Here is a 12,584-nt window from a genome sequence, read left to right as displayed (position 1 = left end):
TTTTTAAAATATAATAGCTAATAATTATTGAGTTCTTAACTGCCTGAAAAGCTTACATATGGACTCATCTGTTACTCCTCCAACAGCTTATAAATTTCCAATTGTTTTTATACCAATTTTCTAGATGAGGAAACTGAGGCAAAGTGATGAGGAACTTGCTCAGTCCACCCAGCTAGTAAACAGTGGAATTGGGATCCCATCTCAGGCAGTCTAATGCAGTGATTTTTTTTGGGGGGCTGCTGGTGACTGGAGATTGAACTCAGAGGCACTCGACCACTGAGCCACATCCCCATCCCTTTTTGTATTTTAGAGACAGGGTCTCATTGAGTTGCTTAGTGCCCCACTATTGCTGAGGCTGGCTTTGAACTCTTGATCCTCCTGCCTTAGTCTCCTGTGCTGCTGGGATTACAGGCATGTGCCACTGTGCCCAATTAATGCCATTGATTTTTAACTGTAAGTTCTTGGGTCTCTCTGTAATGGTTAACTTTATGAAGTGAATTGCATGTTAATGTTTGAATGTATTTTCCCTTGTGATTTCATATATTTATTTTCTCAAAATGATTGGTACAAGAAGAAGGCCATATAGAATGAATTAATGTGGAATATTTCAGTGTGTTGTAGGGATGGGGAGAGAAGCCTTTATATGGATTTAATCTTGCAAAATGAGACAAAATTATGAAAATGTTCATGTTATGGTTGCAACTGTGTGTTAAATACTTAGAATGGATGAAAAATAAATCACGTGTTGATTGCTTATTTTTTTTCTGACAAAATTGCAAAGTAGCAGGAAGCTATATATTTTTCACCTTTCTGGTGAACTTTTCCAGTATGATAAAGTAATTTTTAATCTCGGCATGGTGGCTGCTCAGGGGGCTGAGGCTAGAAGATTGAAAATTCGAGGTTAGCTTGGGCAATTTAGTGAGACCTTGTCTCAAAAAGGCCTGGGGATATAGCTCAGCGGTAAGAGTGTTACCTAGCTTGAAATGAGATATTGGACTCCATTCCCAGTAACAGAAAAAAAAGTCATTTTTGCCAAAGAACTCAGGCCTCATTAGTTTTTCTAGGAGCATTATTTATTTCAGATGATTTTTTAAAAATATTTTTTTTCAGTTGTAGTTGGACACAATACCTTTTATTTTGTTTATTTTTATGTGGTGCCGGGATTGAACCCAGTGCTTCACGCATGCTTGGCAATGCTCTACCACTGAGCCATAACCCCAGCTCTCAGATGATTTTTTTTTTAACCTCCTACTAATCTCATCTTTGTTAGTTTTCTCCAATTATTAACTGATTATTGCAGCTAAAATATCTTTAGTTGCAAGTACTAGACTTCAAGTGCTTAAATGTTAGTAAAAAAAAATATTTCATATAATTGGAAGTCTAGAGGTAGTGTAGGCTCCACATGGCAACACTCAACAAACAGCTCACCGTTTTTGAGCCCCTGTGTCTATTTGTCGTCTTTGGTATTTTGTTTCATCTTCATCTTGGAAGCAGGAAGGCTTCAGGATTTCTAGGCTTCACACATTCAGACTCAGTAATTCTTGGAGGCAGTAAGACTATCACTTTTTGTGTTTCTGTTTAAACCCTAGAAGGTATAATTTATATAAAACTAAAGGCCATAAATCATTAGTAAACATCCAGCTTGGTGTGTATACGACTCTGTCTAGCTATCAACCAGGTTGGATATAGAACATACTTACCACCTCATTAAGTTCTCTCATGTCTTTTTCCAGTCAGTATCCTTCTCAAAATTCATTTTTTGTTAGTGGCTTTGCCATTGGTTGGAAACAGTTTTCATCATTTTTAATGACTTCATAAATGACTTCATTTTTCTTTGTTTTAGGATGACATTTGCTTCCCTGGCAACTTCTGGGATTTTTATAGAGAACATTTGTATTAAGAGCCTTGTATCTGTTTTGTCCTGTGTTACATTTTTACATATATTTTTCTGAATCTTCTATAATTTTTTGTATTGGTCGATTGTCCCCATTCAATCTGTTATCTGTGCAGTAGTCAGAAAGATCATTCTGAAATTCAGGTTTGATCAGCTTAGCCTGCTTCCGTGTCTTCTGTTCCTCTTAGAATTAAGACTAGGCTCCTGCTTATTAGGGGCTAAGTCTGGTATGATTCTTTTTTGTAAATCCAAAGCTAGTAAAATGGGCCAATAAAAGAGATCCTGAAAAATCGCTTTTAAATAAGTAAAGATGTGCTTGGACATAACCTATTCCCGGATGCTTAGTTCAGCGGGAAAGAGGCATCCATCAGTTTTAAAAGAGCAGTAGAGCAGTACATGGACCAGGAGGGCAGGGACCATTTCATATATTTGTGGTTGATTCCCTTCTAAATAATTTCTTTCTCAAAAAATATTTAAAATTTCCTCTGATATTTGTGTCTCTTAGTTACAGCAGATCACCAATGCTATTTTATCCTTTTTAAATGTTAAACTTTTTTTTTTTTTTTTAAGTGCTGGGTATCGAACCCAGTGTCTTGCATATGCTAAGTATACATTCAACCACTGCGTTGTACCCTCCATCCTGTGTGTGTATGTATCTCATATATATATATATATATATATATATATATGAGATATATTTATTTATTTATGTGTGCATATGTGTATATATATAATTTATTTTCCTTTTCCTTTGGTGCTAAGAATTGAACACAGAGGCACTCTACCACTAAGCTATCCCTAGCCATTTTAATTTTTTATTTTGAGACAGCTCTAGGCTGGCCTAAAATTTGTGATCCTCTTGCCTCAGCCTCCTGAATAACTGGGATTACAGATAGACACTACAAGCCTCTAGTGTTTTTTAATTGGCAAGTCATAATTGTATTATATTTTTGTAGTACAGTGTGATATATATAGTATATAATGTGGAATGATTAAAAATCAAACTAATTTATCTATTACCTCTATATTATTTTGTTGGTGATAATTTGAAATTTATTGTTAGTTTGAAATATATAATGAATGTTATTTACTTATTTATTATTTATTTATTTTTTACAAAGTAATGTATAGGAATCTTCTTTTTTTTTTTAATGAATTTTTTAATATTTTTTTTTCAGTTTTCGGTGGACACAACATCTTTATTTGTATGTGGTGCTGAGGATCGAACCCAGCACCGTGCGCCTGCCAGGCGAGCGCGCTACTGCTTGAGCCACATCCCCAGCCCCTGTAATGAATGTTATTATTAACTCTAGTCACCCAGCTGTGCAATAGATCTCATGTCAGTGTTAACTTTATATTGTTCTAGTAAAGTATTATTTTACTTCAAGGGAAATCTCTTCTAATACTTTATTTTCTAGTTTTCTGGATATGCACTTTTGCATGGTGTATTCATTTGGGGGACAGGTAGTCAAGTTTAGGCTCAGCATTGACCCCAAAGCTGTTATTTACTGTGAAACCTTGACTGTCCCAAATCTCATTTTCTTTTCTGCAAAATGGGATTAATAATCACTTGCCTCCTTTTGAGAATTACCATACTAAGTTTAGAGAATTTATGGATTTGGAATTGGTTCACATAATTGTGGGGTATGGTAAGTCTGAAATTTATAAGACAGATCAGCCGTCTGGAAATTCACATGAGCTGATGTTGAATCGAATGTTTGAAGTTTGTAGCAAAACCTGGGTATGATGGTGCATGCCTATAATCCCACCTATTTGGAAGGCTGAGGCAGGAGGATTGCAAATTCATAGTCAACCTGGGCACCTAAGAAGACCCTGCCTTAAAATGAAAATGGCTGGGGTGTGACTCGGTGGTAGAAAGCTTAATCCTCAGCTAGTACTGCCAAAAAAAAAAAAAAAAAAAAGCAGGGCAGGCCAGTAGGCTGGAAACTCGGGCAGGATTCCTATTGATAGTCTTGATTCAGAATTCCTTTCTTTTATTTTCTAACTTCTGGTGTTTGGCAGACCTTGTCATTTTTTGACTTATAGCAGTCTTCTGCTTCTGTGGCCACATGACAACCTGTTCCTCGTACCTCTGTATAAATATAACATTTTCCTCTTAAAAGAATACCAGCCATATTGGATTAAGGATCTGTCACCCTATTCCATCTTTAGTAAAAAGATCTGTCTTATAAATTTCAGACTTACCATACCCCTATTTCTAAATAAGGCTACATTCTGTGGTATTGAGGGTAAGGACTTAAACTTTTTAGTGTTTTCCTTTGATCTCATTCATATCTCCCTTTATTTAGATGAACTGATAGATATAGAAGAAAACTTGCATATAAATGTTAAATATATGCAAAGAATACACAGTAAGCTACTGGAGCTAATAAATGAATTTAGCAAAGTTGTATGAGATTAGCATGTAAAAATCAGTTTTGTTTCTATACAGCAGCAAGGAATCATCCAAAAAGGAAATTAGGAAAAGCAATTCTATTTAAAATAACATCTAAAGGAATAAAATACCTAGGAATAAATTTTACCAAGGAGGTGGAAGACTTGAACACTACAACATTTTTTGAAAGAAAAGATGATCTAAACAAATGAAAAGATCTGTGCTCATGAATTGAAAGACTTTTTATTAATGTAATAATACCACTCCAGGTTATATAACAGATACAGTGCAGTCCCTATCCAAATCCCAATGATTTGATTTTTTTTTTCAGAACTAGAAAAACTCATCATAGATTCATGTGGAGCTTTAAGGAATCCCATCTTTTAATTTTATTAGTTATTGATGGACCTTTATTTATTTTTTAGTTTATATGTGGTGCAGAGAATTGAACCCAGTGCCTCACACATGCCAGGCACTGGGTTCTACCACTGAGCCACAACTCAGCCCCATAACCAAAGTAATCTCTAAAAACAACAAGATTGAAGGACTCATATTTCCCAATTTTAATACTTACTGAAAAGCTGCAGTAATCAAAACAGTGTAGTATTGGTGTAAGGACAGACCAGTGAATACAATAGCAACTCAAAAGTAAACGTACATATTTAGGTCAATTGATTTTTTCTTTCTCTTCTTTCCCCCCACTTTCTTTCACAGTGCTGGGGATTGAGCCCAAGGTCTCATGCATGCTAGACAAGTGCTCTACCACTGAGCCTGCTCAGTTGATTTTCAGCAAAAGTGACAAGACTATTTAGTGGGAAAATTATATAATAAAACTATATTTTAATATTTTTATGTATAATAAAATAATTATATAAATATAAATTTGTTCATAATAAAATTTAAAAATTAAAAAATATTTTAATATAACTTTTCTATATATTATATATTTGATGCTGGGAAAATGATATTCTTTTGTCTTTTGAAAGAGATTTTAATGTTTTTTCCCCACAATAATCAATATCTACCTCAAAATCAGAGATTGAGTCACAGCACTATGAATATCTGGGTTGAGATAATTTTGTGTTGTGGGCTGTCCTGTGAACTATATGATGTTTAGCAGTATCCCTGGTCTCTACTAGATTCCAATAGTATACTCTTCAACTTTTTGCTCTAGTAGTGACAATCAAAATGTCTCTAGGGATCAGAATCACTGGTTAAGCTTTAAATTTTTGTAAGATTGAGCTGACTTACTACTTTTATAAATATGCTGAACATGTTTAAAATATTGAAATGTTTTGTATTTAAATGAAGATGTGACTCTCCTGCCATGTACTACTTTTTTTTTTTTTTTTGATAATAGGGATTGAACTCGGGGACACTGGACCCCTGAGCCACATCTCCAGCCATATTTTATATTTTTTTTAGAGAGAGAGTCTCAATGAGTTGCTTAGCACTTCGCTGTTGCTGAGGCTGGCTTTGAACTCATGATCCTCCTGTCTCAGCCTCTCGAGCCACTGGGATTATAGGGGAGTACCACAGCCCTGGGCCATGTCCTACTTTTGTTATAAATGATACATTTCTGTTTAGTTAGACTTTTTTTTTTTTGTTGTTGTTGTTATGGGTAATTGAACCCAGGGATACTTTTACCACTGAGCTATATCCCTACCCCCTTTTCATTTTTTATTTTGAGATAGGGTTTTGCTAAATTCCTGAGACTGGCCTTGAACTTGTGGTCCTCCTGTTTCTGTCTCCTGAGTCTCTGTGATTACAGATGTGTGCTGAGAAAAAAAAAAAATCAAAATCAATTTCTATACTAAAAATCAAGTTGACATAAGTCCATTTGTAAGTTAGTTATCTGAAGATGAAAAAAATCAGCTTTTAAATTTTACATAAATGAAATGGAAAAAAGTAAAGTGCTTTTAGAGAAATTATTGTATTTCATGTTAGTGCAGTGCAAATATTAAAACTTAATTCACTGTTTAAAGACTAAGTTTTGATCCCCCCAGAATTGGTATACATTTTCTTCACTGATTCAGATCTTGATAGATGAAGATCCAACACTTACCTGGTACAGGGTATGAATTCTTTTTGGTAAAGTGGAGCATCTCTGAAAGCTAACCTTATGATCATATTTGTCCACATTGATGCAAACTAAGTGGACTTACCAACTATACGTAAGATAACTTTTAGCATTCCTTAGATAAAATAAGAAGATATTGACAAGTAGTTGCTACTGTTTGTTAATAAGCATCTAAAGGCAGATGAGGCATTTGTCATTTCATTTAATGGATTAGAATAAACCATGAGATTAATGTCCTCATTATTCTTTTACAGTAAAGGAAACCAAAGCTTAGAAAGAATGCTTAAAGCAATTTAGCTAAAGTTGTATCATTGGTAAATGACAGCTGAGATTCAAATCAGAGTCTGCAAAACTTAAAAAAAAAAAAAAGCCTTGCTCTTACTTTATATGACTTTCTTTTTAGGTACTGGGGATTGAACTCAGGTTGTTTTTTTTTTTTTTTTAACCATTCAGCTACATCCACAGTTCTTTTCATTTATTTTTAAATTTTGAGACAGAATCTTACTAAGTTTGCCCAGGCTAGCCTTCAACTTGTGATCCTCCTGCCTCAGCCTCATGTGGCCTCTTCTTATTTTACCTTTTAATACTGTTTACTTCTCACATTTCATTTTCCATCCTTAAGATCACATCCAGTACTGTCTAAACTCTCATGCTGGAGTTTGTGTAGGAAGTGGTAAGAAATGTGGCAGATTGGGATGGATTGTATAAGGCTTTGAGTGACAGGCGTTAAAGGAACAAAACTAAAGTGAAGTGTACTTCCTGTGCATTATTTCTTCCAGTTTCTTTTCTTTTCTTTTTTTGTATTGGGGATTGAACTGAGGCATGTATTACCAAATCTTTTTTTTTTTTTTTTTTTTTAATTGAGACGGGGTCTCAGTGAATTGCTTAGGATCTTACTAAATTGCTCAGTCTGGTCTCAAACTTGAGACTCTTTGCCTCAGCCTTCGAACTCTCTAGGATTATAGGCATGTGCAGCTGTGCCTGCCTACTTCCAGTTTCTTAAACAGCTACACAGAATAGGTATTATCCTTATGAATGCCATTGCCCAAGATTACATAGTCACTAAGTGGTGTTACCTGGATCTGAACCGAGCTTTGTCTCATTTCCAAACCTATATGTACTAAGGTAAATTTTGGTGATAGTCTTCCAGATTTGGGACTTTGAGGTGCAGCTGTAAAATTATTTTAAAGAATACTTGAATCTCTATGTGTACTAAAACTTTGCTTAAAAAAATGCTAGCCTGCTTGTGTATTATACTTCAGGTATATGTAGATGCTTTTGTGATAATTTATAGATTCATTTAAGTGCAAGTAAATTCAAAGTGCTTTTAAGTCATATTTTCTCAGTTGACTAAAGTAAAACCAACTATTCATGAACCTAAAGGGTCTTTTCTCATGTCTGAAAATATTTAGAACCCACTATTTAAATTGATTTTCTCTGTATTGAATCTGTTTCTTATTTAATCTATTTCTTTTTTCTTTTTTTTTTTTTTAAAGAGAGAGTGAGAGAGGGGAGAGAGAGAGAGAGAGAGAGAGAATTTTTAATATTTTATTTTTTAGTTCTCGGTGGACACAACATCTTTGTTGGTATGTGGTGCTGAGGATCGAACCCGGGCCGCACGCATGCCAGGCGAGCGCGCTACCGCCTGAGCCACATCCCCAGCCCTTTAATCTATTTCTTAGGTAGGGCTTGGCATCTTACAGTCTTAAAATTATAAGGGATACCCCAAAATAAAGTATTTAAAGTAATGGCAGAAATAACTACTTTTTTTTTCTCTTGTTCTTTAGGTGCAGTGGAATTAAAAAAAAAAAAAAAGTTTGTAAATGATACCAGTTACCTATGTAGGTAAACCATAGAAATATTTCAGACAAACTCTGAGTAAAAGAAAAATTTAAACCCTTAGGAAAAGATAGTTCTTTCTTGTAAATTATGATTTTTTTAAAAAATATTTTTTTAGTTTTTGCTGGACCTTTATTTTATTCATTTATTTATATGCAGTGGTGAGAATCAAACCCAGTGTCTCAAACATGTGAGGCAAGTGCTCTACCACTGAGCCACAACTCCAGCCCTTAAATTATGATTTAAAAAAAACCCAGAAAGGATCAAATTCTTTTAAATTACGAATTGAAGATGTGTTGGGATGCTGTTACCTGTTGTTTTTTAAACTCTTAGAGATAATGCTTTCAAATGAAGTGTGGTCCAAAAATGAGGTTTAGCAGTTTTTTGCAAGTACATAGAGAAATATGAGAATGAAGTTGTACCAGTATTTTCAAGTTGTAAATATATTGGAATTTGGGCTTTGTATGTATAGTTTTAGAATTTATATCATATAACTACTGATATTGGTGGTAGTCTATGCAAATTTGTTTTGGTATACTTTCCCAACCTTGATAGGGTTAATTGTGGCTTGGCAAATCAAGAAAAGGAGTTCTGTACTGTTTTCTGACTGCAGAATCTTGTTGCTATGCAACAAACATTGTCAGTCAGTGTTGGGTATAGTAAATTGGTATTCTCTGTCCCTTTTTACCACATGTTTATTTTGTAATCTGAGAGAAGTGGTTTAGGGCTATTTAGTAAGATTTTATTTTAAAACGAGCATTTAAAGATTTTTTTTTTGTTGTTGCTATTTGTAATTGGTATATTTAAGGTCTGTGAATTCTTTCTGTTCTTAAGTAGAAAGTACATGAAAATGCTTTTTTTCAAAGAAAGGGTTTATAGATGTGTGCCAAGTTGTTTCAGGTTAGTGTGGTTTATTTTTGTGGTGTTAATGTAAGAGAGGTTAATATTGCCAACTTCCAAAGAGTAGATTTTTGCTTGAGAATTCAAGTTATGTAATTTGACCATAGTACAACAGATTATTTTGAAATTTATTTTGGAAGAATATGAACCCAGGAGTTGATACCTGTATCCTCAAACTGCTTTGATAAAGTTGTTTTTTTTTTTTTTAAGTAGGAATCCTAAACTTTTATATAGTCTCTCATAGAATGTAATAGTTTAATTTTCTATCAGGAAAAATTAAAGTGTTTTAATAGAAAATGGGTAAAGGATAATAGCCTTTTTTATTATGATAAAAATGTACATTATATGAAATTTACCCTTTTAACTATATTTGAATGCAGTGATTGGCATTAAGTAAGTGCTGGTCATTTGTGCCACAATTACTTCTGCCCATCTTCACAATGGATAGGAGCATCCTATTTAGTAGAACTTAGCCTAAGCTGCTTCTAAATTCTTTAAATAAATTAAGTCACCTCATCTATCTAACAACTCTATCTATATGGTTGTTAGTACTTTTGTTTTGTTCCAAATAAGAAGACTGAGGCACAGAGAGGAGGAACACAACTAGTAATTAGTGGAGCCAGGCTTAAAGCACCAGCAGTTTTATTCTGCTCTCAACTATTATGCTATGTTGCCCTCTTTTGGAATTACTTTCTCTTCAGTGGTATGAGCAATGATTTTTAAAAATTATTTTCTGTCAGCTTTTCCAAGTAAAGTTAATATATTTTTATAACATTTTGGATTGCTAATGACTTTAGTTTGGTTATAATCTCTGAACTCTTTTAGTCCTTTTTTCTAAAAAATTTAAAAGGTTGTAGTTTATTTTATATTGTGGTTAGTTGTTTTATAAAATTATACACATCATGGTTGGTTATGTAAAATCATTTTTTTAGTTGTTGATAGGCCTTTATTTTATTTGTTAATATGTGGCGCTGAGAATCAAACCCAGTGCCTCACACATGCCAGGCAAGTGTGCTATCACTGATCCACAGCCCCAGCCCTATATAAAAATAATTTAACTTCACTTTTCAGTTTGTTTCTGGATAATTTTCCATGTTGTTTCTTCTAACAGAGTATGCAAAGAATTGAAATTATTTTCTGATAATTTAATACAAATATAAATAGAAAGGTACATTGTTGTTAAAATTCTAATATGATTTCATTTAGTCTACACCCATTTGGCATTGAGTCATCTACTTAGTGTACAGTATTTTCTAAATCCTTATTCATGGATAATTTGGAGTGAATATATAGCATTGGTGATTTAGAATAAGGAAACCAGGAATGAAAAGGAGAAAAAGCATTGCAGGGAGTCATTTGAGCTTAAGATAAATGTGAATGATGGACTCTTGCAGGCTCCACTTTCCTCTTGCTGGGCATTCACTGTATCTGTGTTCCAGTCTTTAAGAAACCTCACATTCACCAGGAGCAGTGGTGCACACCTGTAATCTCAGTGGCTTGGGAGACTGAGGCAGGAGAATCACAAGTTCAAAGCTAGCCTCAGCAAAAGAGAGGTGCTAAGCAACTCAGTGAAATCTTGTCTCTAAATTAAATATAAATTAGGGCTGGGGATGTGCTCAGTGGTTTAGTGCAATCCCAATACCACCACCAAAAAAAAAAAAAGAAAAAAAAGAAATGTTGTGGGTTCCCTCTTTGATCCTTTCTGTCAGCCCTTGAATGTTCTGGTAGATTTACCTTGAGAACTCATCTGAATTTGTGTTTCCATTTTGCTCAACCAGATTTACTCAATAGTCATTTTGCTTTTTTTTAAAAATATTCATCTTTTAGTTGTAGTTGGACACAATACCTTTATTTTATTTATTTTTTATGTGGTGCGAGGATCTAACCCAGGGCCTCCAACATGCTAGATGAGCACTCTACCGCTGAGCAACCCCAGCCCCCACACTTTGCTTTTTATAACCTTCACAACCTTTATATCTTTGCATCAACTTGTAAGTAAAAATTTTTCCTTTTATATTTGTACATTTGATTTTATTTGGCGCATTTTTGCGTCGTTCATTTGATGTTTTGCATTTTCCATGCTTTAAAAAAACTTCTCAGAATTTTTTTTAGTTGCTGCATATTTCACTGTAATTTACCTATTTTCTTTATAATGACTGCTTACGTGGTTTTGAGTGATTTTTGTATAATGAATAATGCTTTCCTGAAATTGAAGGTTTTTTCCCTCCCTCCTAATTGCAAACTAATTCCTTAAGATAGATTTCCAGAAATAGTATCAGATCTCTGAAGAAATAGAAACAATTTTTAAAAGCTCTTGAATCATATTGCCAAAAAGCTTTCTAGAAGTGTTGTGCCAGTTTTCATGCCAGCCAGTAAATATATGGAGTGTCCGTTTCTCTACAACCAGCAATAGTAGAGAGTGCTTTGACATTGACCTTAAAATCTAAGAATAATTGACTTATGGCTTTGCTGAGCTTTTAACCAGATATACACTTAGAATTATAATTGTGGTTGTGATCAGATTCAAGAGAAGGCAGGCCTAGTTCACCTGTTTCTGCTCCTTAAACTGTTGATGTAGTCACTACCCAGTTAAGGCACATCTTTTTGGATGTATGAAGTGACTGACTTTTTTTTCCCCTGCTTTTTAGCTTTCTTAATTATTTTGATAAGTTGTATGGGATGGGGACAAAGCTGTGTGGGTTTCATTTCACATTTCCCTTCAAAGCTGGGGTAATTAGGCTCTCTTCTCCACCCTCCAGTGGGTTCTGTGTGCCTATGGAAGTATCTGAAATTGGGTTTAATACCCACCTTGTCAAAAGAGATACTTCTTAGCTCTTACCTGATCTATTTTAGAAAATCATTTAACTCTAGAGGTAAATGGCTTTTTCCAAAAACTTGTTAGGGAATTCCTAAATATTAAATACAGATAGAAAATCACCTCATTGGGCTGGCAATATAAAGTGGTAGACTGTTTGCCTGATATGTGTGAGGCCCTGGGTTCCATCACTGATACTGAAAAAAAGAAAAAAAATTCAGTAAACTTCTCCTATGAATAGAAGGTAGTCAAGGGAAAGTTGAGAATGAAGGTCTTATCTTGCTTTCACTGGCTTCATAACATCACTCAGTACAGCTGATCATCTTGGACTCAAATCACTTTGTTTTAAAGTGATTTTAGGCTTTCATGGTTCTCACATTATCTTACTGGCTGCATCTCCAAGTCCTTTCCTACCTTTTGATTCTCTTCTCCCCCTCCCCATACTTTCCCAATGTTATTCAGCTCTTAGTTTGACAATTGGTGTGTTGCTGATTCACAGATTTATAGTTTCTGGCCAGCTCTCTCTCCTTAGTTCTTTTTGTGTAACCAGTAGTTATTTGAAATATCATATGTCTAAATCAATAAATAAATTTGTATGTGATATTTTCATACAAATTTATACTTACTGCTGAGTGTGGAGGTACAGGTCTGTAATCCCAGC

The 12,584-nt window shown here is 34.3% G+C and overlaps 1 protein-coding gene across 2 annotated transcripts in view; it reads left to right on the top strand.

Annotated features, from left to right (window-relative positions):
* LOC144367248 (uncharacterized) overlaps positions 1 to 12,584 on the top strand; it is a 77,564-nt gene that overhangs the window by 12,346 nt on the left and 52,634 nt on the right. The window contains exon 2 of one of the 2 annotated variants that reach the window (XM_078022911.1): positions 10,987 to 11,114. The exons of the other annotated variant lie outside the window; for it this stretch is intronic. The gene's annotated coding sequence lies outside the window, so the exon portion shown is untranslated. Of the gene's footprint in view, positions 1 to 10,986; positions 11,115 to 12,584 lie in introns of those variants that run through there. 2 annotated transcript variants of the gene reach the window in all.

Source organism: Ictidomys tridecemlineatus, chromosome 10 (assembly GCF_052094955.1).
Source record: "Ictidomys tridecemlineatus isolate mIctTri1 chromosome 10, mIctTri1.hap1, whole genome shotgun sequence".
In the NCBI taxonomy this organism is placed as follows: Eukaryota; Metazoa; Chordata; class Mammalia; order Rodentia; family Sciuridae; genus Ictidomys; species Ictidomys tridecemlineatus.
Note: the sequence above shows the minus strand (reverse complement) of the source record. Positions and strands in the feature narration are given on the sequence as shown.